Source organism: Apodemus sylvaticus, chromosome 11 (genome assembly GCF_947179515.1).
Source record: "Apodemus sylvaticus chromosome 11, mApoSyl1.1, whole genome shotgun sequence".
Taxonomy (NCBI): domain Eukaryota; kingdom Metazoa; phylum Chordata; class Mammalia; order Rodentia; family Muridae; genus Apodemus; species Apodemus sylvaticus.
In genome coordinates this window covers 74,030,340-74,054,862 of record NC_067482.1, presented here as the reverse complement: position 1 = coordinate 74,054,862, position 24,523 = coordinate 74,030,340, and the positions used below count along the sequence as shown (strand labels likewise).

The following is a 24,523-nucleotide window of genomic DNA, read 5'->3' as shown; positions in this document are numbered from 1 at the left end:
ACACACACACACACACACACACACACAGCTAAACCATCTTGTTCTTAAACAAAACAGGGGAGCGGTGGTGTCAAGTTCCGCTCTTTATCTCTGCCAACACTGGTTTTCTCTTGAAGACTATTTTACTTTGATGAATTCAACATTTGGAAAAGAAGTCTGGGAGACCATGTTTGTCAGAGCAGCCTGTGGCATGCTGATTGGCAGCAGCAGGCTTGGCTGTTGCTATGGAAATATCCTGTGTAGTGACAAATGCCCAATGTTCCTGCAACTGGCAACATCTATAAGCTCTGCAGGCTCAGATTTCTTCCCAAGACGGATGGGAGGGCTGTACCCAAGACAGCATGACGGTAAGTAAGCACTCACTGGGCAGCCTAGAACAAAATAAAACCAGACAGGGCCTGTCAGGCTCACTCTCCCAGCCTCCAGCATCTTCAAGACGTGCCTGAGACTTCATGCATCTGGGTTTGGGGCTCTGTGTCCTGAGTGCTGAATATCTTGCTCGTTTCAGACGTTGGCTCCTCTCCTCCATCTGACTTGTGTCCGTGGGCTGTCACAAATGTGTCAGTATCATTGTTAGCTCTTCTGCCCCAAACCTTCAAGCATCAAGCTTGGGAGACTCCAGGCCCACTATTGACTGATGAGGCCAGGAGCTATGTTTCTCTAAAGTATCTGAAACAGCAGGGTCCTATGTCTCCTGGAATGTTTGAGGATCTTTCTCCACTGGAGTAACTCTGGATTTATAGGGAACATTTGGAAAGTTGAATAAATGAACTGAGACAGGGGAACATATTCATGAAACTCATACCTGCTGCCAAGGGCTCCCACAATAGATGTGAAACACAGACTCCTGTCACTGCCTGTGTGGCCTCTTGAAGGGACACACGCTCCCTGCTTGAGTTGGTTATCACTTGGGCCACTCTTAACAACTCCAGAGGCTGGGACTCCCAGCAGAGATTGCTTCTCACTGTGTCACAGGCTGTGTAGTCTGAGGTCAAGGTTCTGGGCTGGTCTGGTTTGGTGAGGTCCTCTTGTGGGTTGCAGTGTTCTTCTGTGCCCTACTATGGTGTCAAAGCAAGCTCTCTTTTGTCCTGACGTGACTTTTCTAATACGAAGACCCTGCCTCATCATACCATATGACCCTGCTAGGGACATAGCATATGAACTTTGGGAATCCCCGCTGTCCTCCACTAGGGAGCTCCCTGCCATCTCTAACCTCACCCAGACCCCACCTTTGTCCGGTCTGCTGCTGTGCCCTTCCCCTGCCACACCCTTCCTGGTCCCTCTGCCTGCGCCTCTCACCTCCCTTAGGCTCCTCTTGTACCTGTCTCTGTAGATTCTCATTTACCACAGCCAAGGCCCACTTCAGTGTCCCTCCATAACAGAGGTCCCCATGGCTCCTGTGGCTCTGTGTTACCTGGCCTTTCTATGGTGCGTTCCCTCCTGAATTGGGAGCTCCTTGACTGTATTTGTGTTGGGGGCTGGGGGTGGCATCAGGATGCCCACCCTAGGATTGGGACTGTGAGGGATTCTGCAGATGATCTCCTCCACTCCCTGCTGAGCTGGTGAGTCACCACCCCCCCCCCCAGTGTGCTGAGCACCCCACTCTTGGAGCTCCAAGTCCCTCCCTCCCCATCCCATCCCCCTCAACCTCACTTCCTGGAGCTTGTAGAGAAAAACCATGACCCCAGTGACCTCTGGGTCCCCTCCCTCTGGGTCCCCGGCATGGCTCTTAGCCAGTCTGTGCACACAGCAGGTGCGCATTGCGGAGTGCTCTGTGCATGTCAAGCCACAATGAGCGTGGAAAGGATGTGGAAACCACAGAAAGAAGTTATTCTTTGCTTGGCCCTCACGACTGTTCCTACCCATTCTCAGGGGTGGCCCTCACCTACTGGTTCTGGGGGTGGGGGGTGTTTCCTCTTGGCCTCTCTACTCAACTGCAGCAGAGTTGGTGTAGAAACAACAGGAGGCTTGAGCCTCTGGGGAGACCTTTTAAGGATCCAGTCTCACTAATAAGGGATTCTTGGGTGCTGCAGTCAGTCTGCCCAGAGGCAGGCTTTGCATTCTGGTGGAGAGATTAGCAAATTCTTACAGTCCATCTGAGGTTGAATTCGTCCCTGCAAAATAAGAAAAAGAGGTCTTTCTCCAAGAAGTTCAGAGCACTAAAATGATGTATCAGTTACCCTCCACCACACACACACACACACACACACACACACACACACACACACACACACACACACACACAAGGTTTTACACTGTCTCAGAAGGGGCGGCCACCCACCCTCAGACTTGCTGGAAGGCTGGGACTCTTTGGGCTCTTTGTCTTATGAATGGAGTTAGCTTGACCTTATCTCTGATGGACCTGGCAGCAACCTTGTGGTTCTAGCCTCAGGGCCTAGCATAATAAATTGCCCCTAGAAGTCACACCCCTGAACAGGTAGGGACAAAAGACAATAAGGCCATACCCTGAGGCTGTACTACTTGCTAAATGTATTGTCTGAGGACTTCACCCTTCCTGCTGGGTTACTAGCAGACAGTTATTTCTTTGATCTTTTTAGTTTTTTTTTTATCATGGATGCATATTCAAAGTTGTGTTCACATGTGTGTGCGTGCATATATAAGTCTGTGTACCCGTGGACCCCACCCCAAGATGGCATCATTTGCCTTCCTTCCTTGATCGCTCTCCTCCTTACATATTAGCAAAAGGTCTCTGAACCTGGAGCTTGCCATGTCAACCAGTCTGAGTAGCCATCTTGCTCTGTCGCACCTCCCATCTCTGGCGCTCCTGCTGGGATTGCAGGAGGGCCCTCATGCACGCTCCTTTTTTTTTTTTTTTTTGTGGGTTACTGAGAACTGAACTCCAGGCTTTATCAGTTAGCACTGTATCTACTGAGGAGGGCTGTCGTGGTTTGGGCAGAGCTATACCACAGGCTTCAGAGCAGCAATTGTCTTCACAACAGTTCCTGGTACTCATCAGGAGCTGCAGAAGCGGTGGCCGTTACTAGTTGGCACATATTTCTTTATTTGTACTGGGTTTTGTCTAAAGAGAGGAGGATACAGATTCCGGCACTGAGTTTTTCTTGCAGAGTATATATCACCCATTTCTCCCTCCATCTCTCCTTTTCAGCCCCTGGTAAGCTCATACGTGAGAATCTGAAGGACAAAGAGTAGTTCCCAGGCAGAGTGTTGGGAGGGAAGCACCCTGCACTCTCCTGAGTGCCAATAAACAACTCTAGTGACAATCAGATCTGGTCTCTGAATGTGTTTCAGAATATCTTAACATATTCAGAGCAGCAGGAGTTTTTTTTTTTTTTTTAAATCAGAAATTGTGTTTGTGGTGGAAAATCGAAAAGTCTGAGTATACTGGGAGCGCAGTGTCAAATATTCTGGGATTTCGGTTTTGTGGGAATGCCTGGGTGGTGTTTGGTTTTGTCACCGTGCTTTGTTCTTGGATGCTGTAGCTGGGCGTGCAGGAAGGAGCCTGGTTGCTCAGCTCTGAGTGTGTTCTTGGCGTCTTCCAGGAGCATGGCTGCTCTCTGCTGCTCCGAAGAGTAGGGAAGAAAACAGGCAGCCCTTTCCGCAGCTGGGGAGTGCCTGGGGTTTCCTTCCTGACTTAAAGCTCTCTGTCTTCAGCAAGTTTCCTTATCGGTCCAATGCCAAGGATACTGTTGCTTGTTCGACCAGGGGGCCTAGTGGATGGGCTGTGATGAGGACTGCTTGCTTGTGAACACTGACTGGCACCGGCCTGTTTTAGCTGCAGCTCCTGAGTCTGGAGGCAGCAGTGATGCCCTGAGATGTGCGTAGCCTGACTTAGCGCCATCTTGAGCTCTATCCTCACATGCTCTCTGGCAAAAAGGTCTCCTTTTGCAGATGATATGGTTGGGAAGTGAGAGTCCAGTTTTCGTGGGGTGTGTGTGTGTGTTTCTGTTGCTCTTTCCAGTCCCGCGGTACCTATTGGGGTGTCAGGAAGGTGGAAGAGGCAGGCCACGAAGGATGGGCCTGGTCGTCTGCTGGAGTTCAGTCTTCCTGTTTTCTTGCACCCACCTGCTGCCCTGCTGTGGCATTTACTGAGTGCACCCTGCAGCAGGTGCTGTAGCTTCCTCCTCAGCCTCTCAACCACTATGCCCAGAGGAAGCAAGACACTGGGATGTGACAGTCACTGAAAGGTGAGAGCTAAGGAGTCTGGGCCCCTGAGTGAGGGGCCTTGCTTCTCTCTGTACCCTGCAAAGCTTCAGGCGGATCTAAGGAAGGTGGCTGGGAGACCAGGGCGTTCCCAGGAAGAGCGGGATAAGATTCCATTTCACAACAAAGGGTAAAAAGGTCTGAGAAGCACCTTTTAGAACACCCGCCTGGTTCTATTGTTTCCTGAGAACGTGCTGTGCTGAGGTGAACTTGGCTCTTCAACAGGCTTCCTGCCTGTTGGTTATTTGTGTGCGTTGGGGCAGAGAGAATCTCTGTCCTGGAGAGAGAATTGATGGCCAGTGCATGGTTTCAGTGACCACAGTCCAGTCCTGGAGGTGGTGAAACCACCCTTGTAACTATGATAGGAAATGCTGCTTTTCTGAAGGTAAGGTGGTCAGGTGTTCCAATTAGAGAGAGAGAGAGAGACCGAAGGGGAAAGAGTGGAGGAATGGAGACATACACGCAGACACACAGACACACACACACAGACACACACACACACACACACACACACATGGGGAGGGAAGAGGGGGGGAGAGAGAGAGAGAGAGAGAGAGAGAGAGAGAGAGAGAGAGAGAGAGGAAACAGAGAGACAGAGACATATTACAAAACATCAAGGATGGGCTTTTTTACGTTTATTTCATTATTCAGTGTGGGTATGTGCCACACTGAATGATCAGCCCCCAGGGATTTTTTTTTCTTCTGGAAGGGCGGGGACAGAGAGCAGAGAAAGGGGCGTGACCCGGGAGACAGGGTTGAGAGCGATACTTCTGACTGCCAAAGTCAGACCGGAAGTCAGGTTGTAGATACCGGAAGTAGGATTAGTATGTTAGGACTGTTAGAATTCATTGACTTCGTTTTCTATTTAAAATTGCCTCTGAGGTTGAGTGGCCCGGCAGGGAGTAGGAGGCAGATGGCCTACGAGGTGCAGCGAGCAGGGCCCCGAGGCTGGTGGAGCCGGACACCCAGGTGGCCCAGAGGACCAGGCCCTGATGTAGGTAGTGGCTCTGGAGGCCACGGGGGTCGCTGGTATGGGGGTGAGTGTTCTTCGCGTCACTCTGTCCTGCCAGGGTGGCTTTGCTTAGGGCTGATACCTTCACCCATCCGACAGTGCCAGGACTCTGAGGTGACACCCTCGATAAAGGCCACAGTAAGGGCTGGAGCTGGGACTTGACCCTAAGTCTGGACCGAGTTCTTGGCTCCTTTTCTTTCATTCTGCATGCATGGAAGCCCGAGGGTTTCAGGGCCTCCGGGTCCACGTTAGCTTCCTGGGGTAGCCATGACTAGCCAAGTATGGGTGAGATGTTGGTAGAAACAGTACAGGGGGTTGAGGGTGAGAGGGTGGAAAGGTATGTGTGCAAATCCTGCTTTAGAGTGTATTTAGGAGTTAGATACATTCCTGTTGACTTGATGTCCATCTATGTGGCGAGCGTTTTATAAAAAGAGAGAGGCCAGGGATATGTTTGGTGGAGGTGCGTCGCAGAAAGGTGTGGGGGAAGAGGGTGTCTCTGCGGACCCTGCTGGGCCATCCCTTCCCCGCGAGGGACCAGCATACAGATGGCGTAGTATAGAATAGAGTTTATTTACGACATGGGAGGGGAGTTGAGGAGTAGAGACAGAGGAAGCAGAGAAAGAGAGGGAGAGGGAGAGGGACAGAGAGGAGGGAGAGAGGGGAGGGGAGGGGAGGAGAGGAGTAGAGGGCGGACTGTGAGCACGTGGAGAGAGAAGGGGGTAGGGAAGGGAAAGAGGGTAAGGGGCAAGAGCAAGAGAAAAGAAGAGCAGGGGGGCAAGCTTCCCCTTTTATAGTGAGTCAGGCACACCTGGCTGTTGCTAGGTAACTGTAGGGTGGAGCCTAGGAGTGTGAGGAATGGATCAGATGGCCTTTCTTCAAAGTCCCAATTCTGGAACCTGTTAATTTATTGCAGCGTTTCCTAACTACTTTTTTGCTTGGTAGCCTTGATTGATATCTGTCCATCATTTCTTTCCCACCCAAAGTTCCTGTGTGGCTTCACAGTGCTGACAGAGTGAGTGCTCCTCAGGCAGGCCAACAGGCCTGTGTTCCACTGGCTATTTTACAATTAGGGACCACTTCTTTCTGTTGCCAGTAGCCATTTTTACTGTGTCCAGGCTCACCCACTGGGGACACCAGATAAGGGGCCCTGCTGTTTGGGAGGCGTGAGCTTACATGCTGGGTTTGTGGCTCCTTCAGGGGTCACCTTCCTGCCTCAGAGTCTCCTCTGTTGGAGCTGGTATAGTCTGGCTTTGCTGCCTTGTGCTGAGTGAGTCCAGGTGATGGGACACAGCTCTGCTTCCGCACTCTGAGAAGTGGTTCGTGGGGGGACACAGAGGTTGAAAACTAGCTGAGGATGCCAACACAGCCATAATGCTTTAGGAATCCTCTGTTTCATTTACTTGCTTCACGAGTTCTCTGCTTGGGCTGTAGGTCTTGTCTTTCTTATTCATACCTGTGGCTTGTCTCAAATAGCATCTTACCACACCAAAGACACTTCCTTTTATCTCTCCTCCATCTCCGTCAGGCCGACCTCCACCTCGATCCTGGAGGCACAGCTCTGAAGTGTGAGGGATTTTTCTTGCCAGGCATACGCCTCGGGGTGGCTCCATTTTGAACTTGTGGTAAAGTTCAAACCTTGTAGTGATCTGTTGTCCCTCAGTCTCTGTTGACACTCTAGGGCACAGTGCGCAGTGAGCTGCGCCCCGGGTGTTGCTGGGAAGAGGATCTTGGCTACCTATGGGCTGCATTAGGACTGGCTGTTACTGGAAAGACACCCTCATAGAAGTGGTCTTAGCTGTGAAGAGTCTTTGTGATACTTCTTATTTTGGGGTGTGGGTTTTTTTTTTTTTGGTGAGGTACAGGTGCAGGAGGTTCCTCCCTTCAAAGATGCCTGCCTCCATTTTGTTAAGGCTTTCTAAAACTGACTCTGTGGTCAGTCTGCAAACTTTGTGACACACTGCTATGTGTCTCTGTCCTGCTGGGGGCCACATCTGCTTCCCGGAGGGCAGTGGCCTTCCCGGAGGGCAGTGGCCTTGAGAGACCTGAGGTGGGCACTGTGTGACTTTCTCCCGAAGCACCTGTTCCTTTAAGTGGAGGATTGTCTGTGCTGAGGGCAGTCTTCTGCAGGTGTGGCAGAGAGCCACACCCTGGTAGCTGGCTGCATGTGTGCTCAGGGAGGTGTGCTGGGGCAGTGTTCATCTGCCGGGGCACAGAGGAGGCCGCTCGTCCGAGGCTGACCTTGCAGGGTGAGTCCTCACCTGGGATCACTCTCTGCCCCTCCTCTCCCCCTTCCGTCCTCCCCACTCTGGTGCATGGCTCATCTGGATGAACAGGGTGCCATTCATCCTGGGGGGAGGCTCCCAATCTTCTAGCCGTCATGTCAGGGAAGGCATGGAGGTGCTGCTCTGCAGTAAGTGTGTGAAGCAACTGCTCACCCCTCAGGCCCTCAGGAAGCTGAGAGCTCTTGGAGGGAGGGCCGAGTTGTAGCTCGTGCTCTAATGACCCACTTCCTCTGGCTGGGTCCCACCTCCCTGGATTTCACAGCCTTCCAAAACAGCACCATTGGCTAGCAAACGTGTGTGCCTGTGCATGTATGCATGCATGTGTGTGTGTGTGTGTGTGTGTGTGTATCTGTCTGTCTGTGTCTTACCCTCAAGCCATAGTGTACTGTGAAGATTCAGAATGATAGAATTAATCATAATATTGCAAAGAAGAAAACAACCTACATCAACCTGGGCTCCCCCTGCTCTTTTCTTCTGTTTGGTGCTCTCTGGGGCTGTGTGAAGAAAGCTCACACTTAGAGAGGTGGCGCTTTTTGTTGTTGTTGCTAAATACATACTTGAAAATTATTTCATTGTGTGTTCAATGTACAAGGTGCCGTGTCCCATAAAGACGCTGCCGTACACGTAGCTACTGCATGGTCAGCGTGCCCTCGCTCTTCCTTCCTTCTCTCTCCGCCCCCCCCCCCTCCCGCTCCCCCCCAGACTTCTTTGTCTCTAAGCAGCTTTAGTTCTACTTTGATGTCCTGTATACATCTTCAGGTACCATGCAAAGTCTGTGAACTACAAATGAGAAAGATAACGCGTAAGAAAGACAACTTGTTGTTCTGAGACTGATTTAATTTGCTTAATGTGATCCTGTCCATGTGCACCCATTTTCCTGCCAACGACAGAACCTTGCTCTCTGTGGCTGAAAGAAAGCCCAGGTTTGTGTAGATAGACACATTTAAAAACCTGTTCCCATGTTGGTGGACACTCGGGCTGTTGTGAAGTGCTGCGGTAGACATGGGTGTGTAAGGAGCTCTGTGGCCTGCTGAGGGGTTTCTTTGAATACATGCCAGGAGTGGTGTATGGATTATATGGGAAACATAGTTTGAGTTCTTTTGAGAAACTGATTTCCACCGTGGTGTGGACTAGTTTACATTCCTACCAGCTGTGTGTAAGGATTTAATTTTGTCCATATCCTTGATGTTGTTCTCTCTTTCTTTCTCCTTCTCCCTCTCCCTTTCCCCCCTCTCTCCCTTCTCTCTCTCCATCCTTCCCTCCCTCCCTTCCTTCCTTCCTTTCTCCCTCCCTCCCTCCATGTTCATTTAATAAGGCTTGCCTGTGTGAGTATGGGTGGGGAGTTATTTACTTGAGCGATAGCACTGCCAGCGGCTCTGCCGAGGGGACAGTGGCACCAGTGGCTCTGCAGAGGGGACGATGGCACCAGGGTGCTTGCTCTGGGGCTCCCATGCCTGTGCCATGGTTTGATCATGAGGTCCGTGATCATGAGATCATTGGAATGAGCTATGTGACTTTGGACAAGTACCTCTGTCCCTCTGAACCTTCCTGGGCTCAGGCGTCCTTTGCAGAACAAGTGTCCTTCCTGTCAGTGTCGCTGCCCAGCGCTTGCTCACTGTAGCATCCAAGGACAGTTTAAGAGGACATGTAATAGGGGCCAAGGGTCCTTCTCCAGGCCTGGAATTCGGTTCTGCTCTCAGGGAAGTGGGTGGGCCAGGCACAGTGAGTGACTGTATCTGTCTTCTGATGCACAGAGACAGTGTAGGTCCCCTGCTTAGGTCAGGGGACACTGGGTCAGAACTCAGTGTGATTCCCAGTGGTTCAGGGGACAGGCGGCTTCCTCGATGAAATTGTAGGAAGAAGAAGCAAGGGAATAGTGGAGCAGGGTGACAAAAAAACACTACAGCCACCTGACTGGGTGTCAAGGTTTAGTGGAAAGCACTTTGGACCCAGGAAGAGAGACAGGGATGAGTAGGAAGATCTCTTTAGGAGTGTCTAGAGTGACCTGAAAGTGCATTTATTTTATTAGGTGTGTGTGTGTGTGTGTGTGTGTGTGTGTGCATATGTGTATGTGTATATCTCTGTGTGTGCATATGTGTATGTGTATATCTGTGTGTGTGCATATGTGTATGTGTATATCTGTGTGTGTGCATGTGTGCATGTGACTGTGTGTATGTGAATGTGTGCGTATATCTGTGTGTATGTGTGTGTGTGTGCATATGTGTATATGTATATCTGTGTGTATGTGTGTGTGTAGGTTGGAGGGCAATGAATTCATATGAGTAAGCACCTGTGCCACAACACATATGTGCAGGTGACATATGGGACATTTGAGAGTTAGTTCTCCTGGGTTCCAGGAATGGAACATCATTTATCAGGCTTGTGAGACAAGTGCTTTTACCTGGTGAACCATCTTATTAGTCCTGAGAGAGGGTTTAGCTGTTCTCCAAGAGGGTGTGAGAGAGTTCTGATGCTTTGCAGATGTGGAAACCGAGGCCTGTGGCAGCACTGTGACCTTCCACGGTAACCCAGATGGTCCAGAGATGTGGGGCCAAGTTCCTGGCTCTTCTGTGCTGGGGCCTGAGCCATACTTCCACTCCCCAGGGATAGAGGCCGCCTGCCCAACGGCTCGTGGCTTCTGATTTCTTGACCATGGAAGCTGGCATCAGCCGGGATCGCAATGTTACGCTTCTCCTCATTTATCAAAGGCCACATGTCACCTGAGGGTACTGGCTATTCTCCATGTGTCATTGTATTCCGTGTGCCCACTTAGCTATTCTGGGGGAGTTTGTGGCTAGGGGGTGGCACTGACAGATAGACTCTCTGTACAACTGCTCTGAGGCTGGGTGGGACATTGTTGTGACACTTGGGTGGTGACAAGAGTATCTATTGTCAATGGAGGGGCTTCTAGCATTGGTAATCGTCATTGTCCTGGCTGCCCTTCAGTGTCTGCAGGGGACCAGTCTCACCAGGTACTGAAACCTCACGATTCTTCAAATGGGGATATGCTTGATGAAATCCACGTACATCCCCCCTGAGCCTTTTAGCTGTCTCTTGTTTTAGGTGACATTTGATGATGTGGAAGCCTGTGCAAAAACTCTTGCTCTAACCCTGATTTTTATTTTTTCAGCAAGTAAAAAGGAAAAGTTTATGTGTGTCAGTGTAGATGCAGTTAAAAATATTTCTCATCCATGGCTGACTGAACTCACAGATGTGAAGCCCACTGACATGGCGGTGGGGGTGTGTGACTGTTTTGCGATTTTATATCATCTTTGGTCTTAAGATCAAAGTCACAGTGCTCAGGATGGGAAGTCACATGTCTGTGACTTTAAAGAGATTCATAAAAATAGGCATTCTGCACAGAAATGCATCTTCATGGGCGGGGGAGGCAGCTGTGGAGAAACGGGGGCAGCATTCCCTCCACATGTCAGGATGGGAAGTTCATTTACTGTTCTAGAAAATGTTTTGTAGCTTTTGAAGTTTATCAGTGTCCTTGGGGGCAGGAATATCCTAGGCCCATGGCTGCTGTGTCCCCTGGTTCATCCTGTGGCGTCCCCGTCATGTCTCTAAGATGTTGAATGTTTGAAGAGCTATCCTCCACATTCCTTTCTGTTGGTTCCTTGGGACCCAGCACTGGCATGAAAACAGGAGCGTCTGACTTTCTCTCCCTCTGTAGGGATGGCGCCATTTTTAGAATGTCTGTGCTGGACTTCTCTTTTCAGATTTTCATTTTCCTCGACATTTTTCTTCAACGTTTTTGATAACATGTGCATACTGAATATTTCATATGGGTCTGGGCAGGACTTACATCACAGCAGCAATGGCAGCTCTAGTGACATCATAACAAGTGGCATTGGCCCATGGGGAAAAAATGACATCATCCTGTGTCCTTGGACACCCACCACCCTGCACAATTTGCTAAGGAAGCCAACCCTATGACAGCCAAAGGCTCTGCCCAGAAAAGCAATTGCTGCCTGTTGTCTGGAGGGCCAGAGTTCTCTTCCCTGGTCCACTAAACTGAAAGGATGTGTGTACAGCATGTTGGAGAGAGTAAAGGGTTCTAGCCACCATGGGGTGGAGATGGCTGATGACAGATTTGATGAGGTCAGCTGTGGGGCTGGAGGAGACCCCCCTCCCCAGCTCTGAACCACATTCCTCACTGTGTCTGCAGCCACATGGAATGAGGCTCAGGAGCAGGCTGAGAGGCCACAGCAGCTTGGATGCTGATGGCAGCGTGCCTGCGGGATTAGCTGTATTCCTGCTCATCTCAAAGGGTGTGGGCACTAGGTTCCTTCTTTCTTCCTTTGTCCCCGTGACCCTGGTAAACCTCCCAGGAGACTAGGTGAAAATTTGCCTCTTCTAGGGAGTCCAGAACCTGACCCTGTGCAATCATTGGGAGCCCTCTCACCTGCTGGTTCTCAAGTGCCAGGAGCAGCAGCTGCCCTCACTCCATCTATACTGTGTCTGGGTGGGCTGGGGATAGGCAGTGGGACAGAGTGGGGGAGGGGTGGAGAAGGGGCAAGTGAAGGGTTTGGGAGGTGACCTGGGTGAGATAGCCACTGGAGCAGAACCTCCCACGAGGGTGGCTTTCTCCTCACACACCTCTTCTAGCCCTTGGAGCAAGTTGTAGAGCCCTGAGCCCCAAGGACAGAGGGAACAGGTCACTTTGGGGAGCTCGGCCATTCTGAGGCTCCAATGCCCTGACATCAGTGATCTGTGTGGGCTGGGCTGGCACAATGCTGCTGATGAATGGTCCAGGGCAGGACCTCTCTCCTCTACAGAGTTCAGAACAGGTGACCTCTGACATGGTGGAAAGGTGCCCACGCCAGGGCCGGAGCAACCTGGGTTTGTATGTGGGCCTGCTGTGTGCTCTTTCGTGGCCCGTCATTTCTCATGGGGGATACTGTTTGTTTTTTTGTTTTTTGTTTTTTTTTTTTTTTAACTGGACCATATTAGTCATGCGCAGATCATTATTCAGTGCCAAGAGACAGGTCACTGCCCCTAGAGGAAAAGGAAAGGTTGGCAGGATGTGCGGCTGGGGGCTGGCTTTCTAGCTAATAGATTCAACAATGGCCTTCTCTCTGAACAGCTTTCCAAACGGTCTCCCACTCCACCACCATAGATGGCATGGAGCACTCTAGCCTTGAGGCTGTAGAGCACAGAGACACTGCAGTGTTTTCCAGGGCTTGCTTTTCAGACACGGGAGCTGGGACTTGTGGTGACGTATGTGTGCATATGTTTGTGTATGAGTCTCGTTCCAAGGAGGAGTGATTATGGTCCTCTGGGAGCCTGTGGATAGTCGTGCAGTATCTACTTTTCTGTTCTTGCTTATTAATGGTAAATTCAGGTGCTGTTCAGCTCTTGAGTGTCTGTACAGCTTTTAGAGAACATTCTAGAAAAGGATTCTGACTTATAGAGGCACAGACTGAGCTGTTCAGTGACTTTGTAAACTCAATCATCAGACCAGCTCTGACCCCCCAGACTGTTCTGGGGATGCAGTTGGAGTCTTGCTATGAGATACATCTGAATCTGCCCTCCAGGCCTGCTGGCTAGGTGAATCAGCACAATTTACATGTGAGGATTTTGCCCTTGTCCTCCAGACCTTCCACATTGAAGGATTCCTGAATGACTGTGTCATAACAGGCTCTGCAGAAGCTCACCATCCTCCTGTCTCCACCTCCTACATGCTGGCATGACCTGAATGGTGGTGGATTTCCAAAAATGTACTCTTGTGTATGTGTGTGGAGGGAGCGGTACATGTACCAGGACACACGGGTAGAGGTCAGAGTACAACTTTATGGAGTCAGTTTTCTCCTTCTACCTTTACATAGGATGAAAATTAACTCTCCAGACTTGCATGGCAAATAGCTTTACCCGCTGAGCCGTTGCCCAGGCCTGGTGATGCTGTTTTTCTGTGGCCACAACTGAAGTACTGGTGCTGAAGGTGATGGTGTTGGAGACAGTGACGGTGATGGTGAGGCTGGAGGTAAAGAGGGTCTGGTGAAGATGATACCTTCCCAGCCTGGTGCGAAACCCACCCATGGTGGCACAGGTCTCAGTGAGATACTCAGTCACAATCTCCCCTCTTGCTGGTGGTAGGTAAGCTCTTTGTAGTCAGAGGGACCTGTAAGGTAACCGCTTTTATCCCTGTCCTGTGGGGCGGCCTTAGTTCTGTTGGCATAGTAAACGTCCTCTGAGTTTGTTCATCTAGGAAGTGGAAGAAGTAAAGGGCAGTCACACACCACATTCCATACTCAGACATGACAGAGTTAGGGCAGAACATCATAGAGTACACGGACGAGGCGGCTACGGCATCATCTGAGGTGGGGAATCAGGGGACCACTGTGCGTGTCACCTGTCATTGGTCACATTTTTGTTATTGACTACATGGCTGTGTGTGCTACTGGGCAGCTGTTCCTTAGCAAGAAGTGTGAGTTGGTGGTAGGCCTGTGTGTGTAAAGCTCAGCACCACCCTGGGTGGGCTTCCTGTGATTGGAGCTTTGAAGGAGACAGAGTTGCCCTCTTGCTTGAGTCAGAAATGGCCAGTCTGGGTAGTCTGTCTGGCCTTTCTGCTAAGGCCTGGCAGCTAGCCTGCCCGGCTGAGTTCTCTCCTCTCTGCCTCTCTTTGCATGTCTGTCTCCACTGCCACCACTCCTCAAGATGTGTGACTCTGAACCTGTGTCTGCAGATGGTTAGGGGGACCATGTCCTTTGCCTGCTCCAGATGGGTAAAGTTCAGGACAGGAGCTCTACCTTGTGAAAAGTCACTTGAAAATAAATCCTGTGCACATGCATGTACACACATACATATGTATATATGAACACACACATGCATGTACACACACACACACACACACACACAGACACACACACAGAGTTCTATGATGCTATATCAAAATCCCATAAACTAGGTATCTTAGAACCTAACTACAGTTCCTCCTGTTTCTAGGGATCCAATGTCAAGGTGAGTGTCTGGGAGGGCTGCTCATTTAGAGGGTTTGGGGAGCGCCCTTCTTTCTTCCTCAAGTGTCCAGTAGTGGTAGCAGCCCTTCCCGTTCCTTGGCTTGGGGGGCTCACTTGACTCTCCGCTCCCTCTGTGCCCAACCCTGGCTTTCTCCTTGGAAGAAGAGCAATCATTCTGGAGGTGAGTCCTAAATCAGCATGTCTTACCTTAACCAGTGACTCCTCAGTGGCCTAGGCTCCAGACAAGGTCACATTCCAACAGGAAGGACGTGAATTTGGGGGAAAACCCTGTTGAATCCAGTTCATATATGCATTTCTACTCTGCGCCTTATTGAGTATCTCTCCAGGCCTGGTGTGCTTGGCCTGCGGTTCCTTTTGACTTTGGCCTCAAAGACACTGAGAAGATGCAGAGCCCTGACCTCTTGATCTCATTCTTCTGCTCCTCCCCTCCCTCAGCATTAGCCCAGGGTCTCTTGTCTCCCTTTGCCTTTGTTGGGAGCCTTGTGCCTTCTGAGAACTCCTCTCTTCACAGCCTTCATTACTATGGAAAGAAGGGTTTACACTGGCTCACAGTTTGAGGGTACAGTCCACCACAGCAAGGGAATTACAGAGGCAGGGGCATGATGCGGATGGTCGAATTGCTCCTGCGGTCAGGAAGCAGAGAGTCTTCACGTTCAGCTTCTTCTTCCTTTTAATTCGCCCCAGGACCCCAAACCCATAAAATGGTGCTGCCTGCTTGGGTCTTCCCTAATGCAGCCTAGAAACCCCCTCACTGACATGCCCGGAGACTTGTCTTCAAGGTAATGCTAGGTTTTGTCAAGTGGACAGTCAACTCCCAGAAGCCCGTCTGTGCACTCTGCGTGTGACAGCCTGTCTTAAGAAGCGTGCTCAGAAGCCTCGCTTGAAGGATGGATGCAGGTAGACATCCCATGCTATCTCTGCTCTGTTCTTACCTTTCTAGTTCTTTGTATCTAAGTTTTGACTACTGGTATCGAGCCTGAGGCATCATGTCAGGCAAACATGGGTGTGGGGTTTGCTGGATATGGCCTCTCTGCACTGTCTTCCTGCACACAGAAGACGGAGACAGAGCAGTAAAGTAGTTAGGGCTACATCTGGGAGCCTTGTCCCCTGGGAGCCTTGTCCCCCGTCTCCACCCAGAGAACCCCGGAGTTTGGCCAGTAACCTCTCTGGATCTGAGGATGTATCCTTAGCTTTGTTCTTTGAAACTAAGTTATCCATAGGAAGAGAGTGGTTACACTCAGCTTGCTGCGGCAGCATAGCAGTCTTCAGATACCAGTGCTGATGTTTTGGGAATGGTGCTTAAGGGAGAGGTGGGTCTCGTAACCCTGTAGCAGAGACCACAGAGGCAGCTGAGGCTGGTGTGTTTCAGGCTCCTGGGGAAGATGGCTGAATTGGAACTCCAGCCCCCAGTGCCTGGCTCTGGCTAACTTTGGTGACCTGTGCCCTCGCCTCCAGAGAAGGTGAGGGCAGTGAAGGATCTTGGGCGTAGGCACGATTCCTCACCTAGCCTTCACCCCACTCCATTTCAGAAAGCATTTGGCTCAATAGCTGAGGAACTAGTGTCAGAATATGGAGTTGTGGTTATTGGCCAAGAGTATGGGCCACCAGACAGTCACAGCAGGCCCAACAGGTATTGCAGGTCAAAGCTGATATGGGAGTCATGGCTTCCCAAAGCCAGACATTGGAGGATAGGCCCAGGGTGGACCTCTGAAGGACTTTGTTCTCCAAGGAAGGACAGAGTGCAGGACTCCTAGGAGTTGCCATGGTTGGAAGGTCCCTTGGAAGCATGAGGAGGGGCTGGTGTTTGCTTCAGATGCACGATTGAGTCTTATCTCAGCAGACACTCCTTAAATCCCCAGGACGGGCTGGGCGCAGGCTGGGAGCTTCACAGTGGCATCAGGTTTATAATTGCAAATGTTAGAAGGCAGTGCTCAGCAGCCTGATAGCTGTGCAGGCACCGGGATCCCAGTTTCATTTGAATTCTGAACTCCGTTAGGTCACCACAGCAAAGATGCCATCAATGGGCAGGCACCAGGATGTGCCAGTAGTAAGAGAGGATTCTGCTGCTGGGGATGTGGTCCCAGCACATCGGATCACATGAGGGTTACACAGGGAATGATGGCATGGTGGGGGTCACACGGGACATGCGTGGGCTTGCTTGCTACCGATCACTTCCAAGGTCATGTATGCTGGCTGGTTAGTGTTCGTCAACTGGACATAAACCTGGTCATGTTTGGAAAGAGAGAAGCTCATTGAGGAATTGTCCCTATCAGATTGGCCTGTGGGAGCCTTTTCTTGATTAATAATGGATGTGGAAGGGCCCAGCTCGCTGGGGTGATGCCATCCATGGGTCCTGGGTTGTCTAAGAAAGGCAGCCAAGCAAGCTTTGAAGAGCAAGCAAGTAAGTAGTGTTCTTTCATGGCCTCGGCTTCAGCTCCTGCCTCTAGGTTTCCACCTTGGCTTCCCTTCACAATGGACTGTGATTGAGACGTGTAAACCCAATAGACTTTCTTCCCCAAGCTGCCTTTGGTCCTGGCGTTTGTCATAGCAACAGCAACAAACTAGAACAGCAGGCTTTGTGCCTTCCTGGCCTCATGCTGGGTGCAGTGGATCCCAGCAATAGTTCCTAGGTTGATGGCTTCACCCAGATGCAGAGTTCTTAGGCATCTCTGTACCAAGCACTGGTAACCTTTCTGTGGTCAGTTCTGCTCACAGAGCTGACTCTCCAAGGACATGAAGTCCTCTTCCTGGTAACAGGCTATGATGTTAATGTGCAGAAAAACCAATGTGCAGAAATCTTGATTGTGAGATGAAGGTGTGGCTCAGAGGCAGAGCACTTCTAGCCTAGCACCAAGCCCTGGTTTAAGCCCTAGCACAGCGGTTCTCAACCCCTTGGGAGTCCAATGACCCCTTCATAGGGGTTTCTCAAGACCTTCAGAAAACCCAGATGTGTACATTACGATTCATAACAGTTAGCAGCTGCACTGTAGCATGCACACCAGGTATTGAAAAGGCAGGGCGACGGATCAGAATTGGAGAACCCGAGATCCAGCCTCCCACTCTGCAGACGATCCCTAGTGTGTCTATTAGTCAGTGGCTCGCAAATCTAGCTGGTGTTTTATTCCCTCCTGTAAGCAAAGTCCATGCTCCGGTCACATTTCTTAGCTGTGTGCCTTTGGACAGGTTTCTTTACCTGCTACAAATTCTAAATTTCTCAGAGTGGTTAAGACTAGTTCTTTATTTTCTAAGGTGCATGCATGAGTGTGAGTGTGTGTGAGTGTGTGTGTGTGTGAGTGTGTGTGAGTGTGAGTGTGTGAGTGTGTGTGTGAGTGTGTGTGTGTGTGTGTGTGTGTGTGTACGTGCACATACAAACGGAGGGCAGAGAACAGCTATGGACCTCTTCCTCAGGAACACTGCCCACTTCCTTTGTAAGTCTCTCCTTGGCCCGGAGCTCACCAGTCAGGCCTGCGAGTCCCAGGGATCCTCTGTCTCCATCTCTCCAGCACGAGGATTAGAGGCACACACTACCATCCTCATATGGCTTTTTCACATTTGTACTGGGGATCAAACTCGTCATGCTTGGGAGGCAAGTACTTTACCCACTGAGCCACCCTACCCCCCCAGCCCAGTCCTGTCGTCTCTACTTTTAAGGTTAATGTAAAACTTGAATATTGTGAAAAAAATCAAGAGTTGATAGCTGGCAGACATCCTCTGAAAGAAGCCATGGTGGCGTCAGTGGCTCTGCCTGGAAGGTAGGGCACTTGGTTGGGTTGTCTTCTCTCCAGAAGTGGCTGTGTCTCCTCATTGTGGGCTGGGGTCACGGTGGAGGGAACCTCTGGACATCTGTGTGCCCTCTGATGTTAGAGAATCTGACTCCATTGCTCCTGATCTGGTAGCCCGAGTCCCTAACACTGCCACCAGAGAACTTCCCCTCCACACACGGAACAGGTGTGTGCTCACACCTGACTGCTCTACTCCCTGCCTCCTGAGGTGGACTGCAGATTCCCTTACACACCAGACAGGAAAGGAAGGCTGTCTAGAACCTGGTTCCGATCAAGCTGGCCCTCTCTTCTCTCCTGCCCGTGTCGCCTGTGCTGGTTGGTGTTGTGGAGCTGTGAGACTGTGGGCCTTTGGAAGGCGAATAGGAGTTTCTGGGATGGAGAGGGAAGGAGGAGCCAGCGTGTGCCAAGGCGTGGCTGCACATGGACCGGGCAGTGTCCAAGGTTCATTCTGGCTGGGGTGAGGCCTTGGCGGTAGGGTGGAGAACAAGGGAATTGGTGCCAGACTGGCAGGCTGCAGGGTTGGGTGTGACTCCAGTGTGCAGTGGAGCAAGTTGCCTTAGGGACTTTGGGTGGCTCATCAAGTTTCTGAAAACCCACCCCATCCCCTCATTCTAGGCTGACACGTACCCCTCCCCCAGCCCATTTTCAGTCTGCAGACATCTGACAGACTCCTTGCCTAATTGCTCAGGGCACAGAAGGCTTCCTTTCAGCTATTTGGCTTGTGAAGTGAGAACTTGGAAAGGGATCCGTCTGTTGCCTCTGTAGGAAGCCCCCCCACCCCTGTGAATGCAGACTAACACCCTAGTGGGTTTCCACGAAGCAGTTTTGATGTGTAGTACCTGAATTATTAACACTATGCAGCAAGCTAGAATGCAGGCACATTTGCTGGTCATCTCTGCCCCCACCACTTCCTGCTTCAATCTGTGTCTCTTCTGCACCCAGGGCCGGAGCCCGAATGCAGATCCTTTAGCACGTGTCTGCTGCCTCTCACCCGGGCAGCAGGGCTGTGGGACCAGACACAGTTTGGGTGGGCTACCAAGATGGGCCTGGCACTCTGTGGGTTCATATCATCTGCTGTGAATAAGCCTCAGGCTAGACTCTGTGCAAGCAAATGTGGATTCCAGACTTGGGGAGCTGGTGCTGGGGCCATTGCTTCCTGACTGCTCCTTAGTGAGACTGACTGCTTCTCTTGCTCCAAAAAGTTTATAATTTTAGGGCTCAAGTGGCCAGCTCTTTCATCTTAATATTTAGAATATACTGGGAAGACTATAACTAGCCTACAAGCTCATACAATGTTGCTTGGAATAAAGCTAGATTAGTGTACACACACACATATAGTTTATAATAGTTTCTTCATTTTATCTTATTTATTTTGTGAGTGTGCATGCGCACCATACTGCATATATGTGGGTCAGAGGACAACTTTCAGGAGTGGGTTCTCCGTTGACTGTGTGGGTTCTAGGGATGGAGGAGAAGTTATCAGGCTTGGTAGCAAACACCTTTACCAACAAACCAACCAAGATTGATGGTGGTGGTGGTGGTGGTGGTGGTGGTGGTGGTGGTGGTGGTGTGTGTGAGTGTGTGTGTGTTTTAAAATTGAAGAATCTTAAAACTTTTAGGCAAAGAATGATAAGTTGTTTAAAGGGTCTTGGAAGTCTTTAGAGTTGACCAGATGCTCCCTGACTACTGTCAGACTCTGAGCTGTACCCCAGCATTGGGGATGGGGCAATTGGAAGGCTGATTTTAAAAAGTCATTTCAGGGGCTGGTGAGACAACTCAGTCCGTAGAGGGCTTGCATGCAAGCCTGAGGCCCTAAGTTTGGATTCCCTGAACTCACATAAAGAGCAGGCATGGTGGTTATCTGTTATCCCAAGGCTGAGGATGTGGAGACAGGTGGATCCCTGGGACTCCTGGCCAGCCAGTCTAGCTGATCAGCATGAATCCCATCTTCAGGAAGAGATCCTGTCTCAAAATATCGAGTGAAGAGTGATAGAAGACACCAGTGACCTCGGGCCCCTACATTCATCTGTATACATATGTAACATATGTACACCTGCACAACCATGTAACATATGTACACCTGCACAGCCATGTATACATGCACACACACACACACACACACACACACACACACACACACTGAGTGAATGCTGTCCTGGAGCATAGCCTGGTGTTAGATCACTTGCCCAGCATACACAACACCCACCCAGCACCCCATGCACAAAAGTCAGTGCCTTCCGAGAACTGTGTAAGCCTTCTCATTCATTGTTGGCACAAAATACTTGGCAACTTGAAGAAAGATGCACTTTAGTTCACCATTCTAGAAGTTTCAGGTCTCAGGTCAAAGGTCAGCCTGAAGGAGACTGCACCATGGGAACAGGAGCCTGGAAGAGGTGGAGGGGGCAGGGGAAGGAGGCTCCAGTGGTCACCGTAGTGGCAGTGTGTGTGTGGGGAAGGCACTTTGGTTCCCTTACCTGTGCTTGTCTAGGCTCTTCCTGCTGATTCTTGAAACAGCACTGCAAGTGCCACTACTTAACCTCGTTTTGCAGGACCCGAGGAACTGAGGTCTAGACAGGAAACTGAAGTGCAAAGTTCTGGCCCTCACACTTCACGGTGCTCTCAGGCTTGTCCCTTTTGTCCCTCCGACAGGCTGTGAGTGACAGGCAGTCCTGCACACAAATGGCCACAGCCTGGAAAGCTGCAAGGCTTAGGCTGGGATGAGCTCTGAGAACAAGCAGGTGGGGCGTGGGGGTGGGAAACCCGAGGGCAGGCATCCAGGGAAGCTCACTGGCCAGGCTGAGGATGCTGGATCTGCTGCTGGACCGTGAGCAGGGAGGGTTAGAGGAACAGGATGTACCCGGAGGATGCAGGCAGAGGCCCTGAGTCAGTGTGGACAGCAGCATATGATCTTAGTCTTGTCCTGGTCCTCTTATGATCTTGAGATTAGGTGAACATGCACTGAGCCTCTGTTTCCCACAGGACAGTACAGTATCCTGTACTGACACAATGATTAGCATTGCGCTATGTACAGGAGGTGCTGGTTTTGCTGTTTGTGTGTGGTCTGGTGTGAGCCTGCCACAGCTGGGAAGAAGGTGTTGAGCTTGGGGCTAAATGATGGAGGCTGTTGACTACTAGGCCGAAACAGCCGGACTGCTGTGGCTGCCGTTGGGGCGATAATGGCAGACTGGGAGGAATAAAGGCTTCTGGGTAAAGACCTACTTTGTACAGTCTTAGCCTTTTCTTGCTGGTTGATGGAGGGCCACTAGGGTCTCTCACTCTCTCTCTCCTCTCTCCATCCTTTCCTCCCTCCTTCCCTTCTTCTCCCTCCCCTCTTCCTCCCCTCCTCTGTGGAGACATCAGTGCAGCATGGCTGCTGTGGAGGCGGCCAGGGCCTGGATGTGCAGCACACACTGTCTTTTCTCAGTGGTGTCTAGGGAGATGGGTTTACAGAACAGCCTTCTCAGAGGTGCCTTTTAACGATTTTGCATCCTATTGATGGCATCAGAGTGATTTTTCTGGCTGACAGGGAAGCCAGTGGGTTTCAGGAGTAAGCCAAGATCGGCTGGCTGAGGGCGGCAGCCATGGTTTTGGGGGCTTTTATTCCCAGAGGCAGACTGCTCTGTTCAGCAGATAGGCCACGGGGCTACTGTGTCAGTCAGGCCCTGGGCTGGGTCCTGGGGATGGAGAGGTGGGCCCTTTTCTGACGCTGCCTGAGAGGAGTTTACTCAGGCATAGTGGAGGGTCTTACACAGACCACCACAAGGGCAAGTGCCATTTTCCAGCCCCAGGCATGGGCAGCCTAATTCATTTCTTTTTCTTCTCCCCACCTCTTACGGGAAAGAGATTTTATTTACATAATATATGCTATTTATGGTTTCCCGTCCTGTGATTCTAGTCCTCCCCACATCCTCTCCCACTGAGATCTGCCGCCTTTCTGTCGCTCATTGAAACAAACAGGATTCTAAGGGAATATAATGATATAATATAATATAATATAATGATAAAGCAAAACCCACACATTGGAATAGAACAAAACAAAGAGAAGGAAAAGAGCCCAAGAAAAGGCACAAGAAACAGATGTAGACACAGAGACACACGTGTTTACACACTCAGCATTCACATCCAGCTCTTAACTGAAGGTCATAATATATATGGAAAGGACTTGTAAGGTAAAAAGAGACAAAGATAGATACATAAAAAATCAAAAATTAGATTAAAAATAACAAAAAGCCAGCCCTGACAAGGCGTTGTTGAGTTTGTTGCCTGTTGACATCTGTGCTGGGCACGTGGCCTGCCCTTAAGAAGAGTTTGTTTCCCCAGTGATACTGCCTGGGAGAAAACTAGATTTTTATTTGCAAGTGGTTGTCAGTTGGAGATAGCGTCTGGGTTAGGGATTAGGGCACACGTGCACTTCTGTTTCAGTTCTCGGACCCTCTCCGGTGCAGACTCATGCAGGCCCTGTGTGTCTGCCTGTCTGAGTTCATGTCTTCATAGATCCTTTTGATTGACAGGTCCTTGCTTTCCTGGTGTCCCCCATCCCTTCGGGCTCTTACACTCTTTCTGCCTCCACTTTTACCGCATCCCCTGAACTCCTGGGGGGGATTTGATGGAGACCTTTTGTTTAGGGCCGAGTGGTGCATATTGTCTGGTCTCTTTACTTGTTCCCTCTGCTGCAGGAGGAAGTTTCTCTGATGATGGCTGAGCAAGGCCCTGATCTCTGATATAGCAGAATGTCATTAGGAGTCGTTTTATCGCTGTATTCTTTTAGTGGAACAGTACTATTTGGTTTTACCCTAGAGCCCTGGGCTATCTAGTCTCAGGTTCTTGGTCCCTCAAGCAGTGGTGGGTGTGGGTTTCCAACATGGAGCTGGCCTTTAGTCAAATCAGACATTGGTTGGTTCCTCCCACAAGCTTTGAGCCACAGTTGCACTACGTATCTGGCGGGCAGGTCACCATTGTGTATCAAGGGACTTATAGCACGGTTGGTGTTTGTGTTTCTCCTTTAGTAGCATGTGTTGGTCTAAGCCCCACCCCACACCTACCTGGCAATAGCCAGGTATGCCCCGCCCCAGAGATCTGGCCCACTATAAGAGGGGCTACTTGCTCCTCCTCTCTCTCTTTGCTCTCTGCTCTCCCACATTCTCTCACCTCTCTGCCCCTTGGGCTCTTCCCCCCTCCACGTGGTCATGGCCGGCCTCCACTCTCTCTCTCTCTTCTCTCTCTCTTCTCTCTGTCTCTGTCTCTCTCTCTCTCCCTCTCTTTCTGCCTCTCTCTACCACTAACTCCCATCCCCTACTCTGAATAAACTCTATTCTATACTATGCCTGAATGTGTGTGGTCCCTCTGGGGCAGAGGTGCCCAGGCAAGGGCCCGCCTGGACACCTTCCCCCACACCGCCTAGCCACACTCCCCTAACCCCCTATACTCTCCCTTTTTAAGCCCCTTCAGCATGCAGATTATCTTCCTGTACCAAAGATTATCTTCCTGTACCTTCTCACGCGCTCGTAGGCATGAGAAGGCTCCATGTAGGCACCAGCTTGAGTTTTCCATGTTCAATGAGTGGTGGGTCTTGACTTCAGCAATGGGGCCTTCCTCTCAGTTTGTGTAGAGTAACCTTGGCAATAGCCTGGGTTGTATGGAGGTTCCTATGGGACCAGCATGGGCGTTCCCATTTGGCCTTCAGCTCATTAGATGTAACCCAGTTTTGGTATGGAAGCTTTATCTGGTGATAAGAGATGTCCAGTTGGGGCTCTGTCTCCTCCATTATTTGGTGATTACATTTAGATCCCTTTCATATATGTATATATTTTAGGAAGCTTCTGCTGTATTAGGTTTTCTTTCTTTGTTTCTTTCTTTGTTTTTTTCTGTTTCTTTCTTTGTTTCTTTCTTTCTTTGTTTGTTTCTTTGTTTGTTTGTTTGTTTATTTGTTTGTTTTCTTTCTTTCTTTCTTTTCTTTCTTTCTTTTTCGATTTGGTTTTTCCGAGACAGGGTTTCTCTGTGTAGCCCTGGCTGCCCTGGAACTCACTCTGTAGACCAGGCTGGCCTTGAACTCAGAAATCCACCTGCCTCTGCCTCCCAGAGTGCTGGGATTACAGGTGTGTGCCACCACTGCCCAGCTTGTATTAGGTTTTCATATGACCCCTCAAATGGACCTTATTTCAGCTATTTTTCCTTTATTCCCTCTCTCTCCCCCTATTTACTTCCTCTTCCCAGGGGATCTTCTTGGTCCACTATCTCCCCATCCATCTATGATTGTCTGTGCCATTTCTCTTTCCTAGGAAG

General features: G+C 50.4%; 1 protein-coding gene across 11 annotated transcripts in view; it reads left to right on the top strand.

The window, feature by feature from the left end:
* Jakmip1 (janus kinase and microtubule interacting protein 1) overlaps positions 1 to 24,523 on the top strand; it is a 118,088-nt gene that overhangs the window by 15,917 nt on the left and 77,648 nt on the right. For 2 of the 11 annotated variants that reach the window (XM_052199777.1, XM_052199786.1), the window contains exon 1: positions 4,977 to 5,176. The exons of 3 other annotated variants lie outside the window; for them this stretch is intronic. The gene's annotated coding sequence lies outside the window, so the exon portion shown is untranslated. Of the gene's footprint in view, positions 1 to 4,050; positions 4,167 to 4,374; positions 4,568 to 4,976; positions 5,177 to 7,286; positions 7,441 to 13,307; positions 13,463 to 17,833; positions 17,888 to 24,523 lie in introns of those variants that run through there. 6 more of the 11 variants (XM_052199783.1, XM_052199776.1, XM_052199781.1 and 3 more) reach the window with 6 other exon arrangements.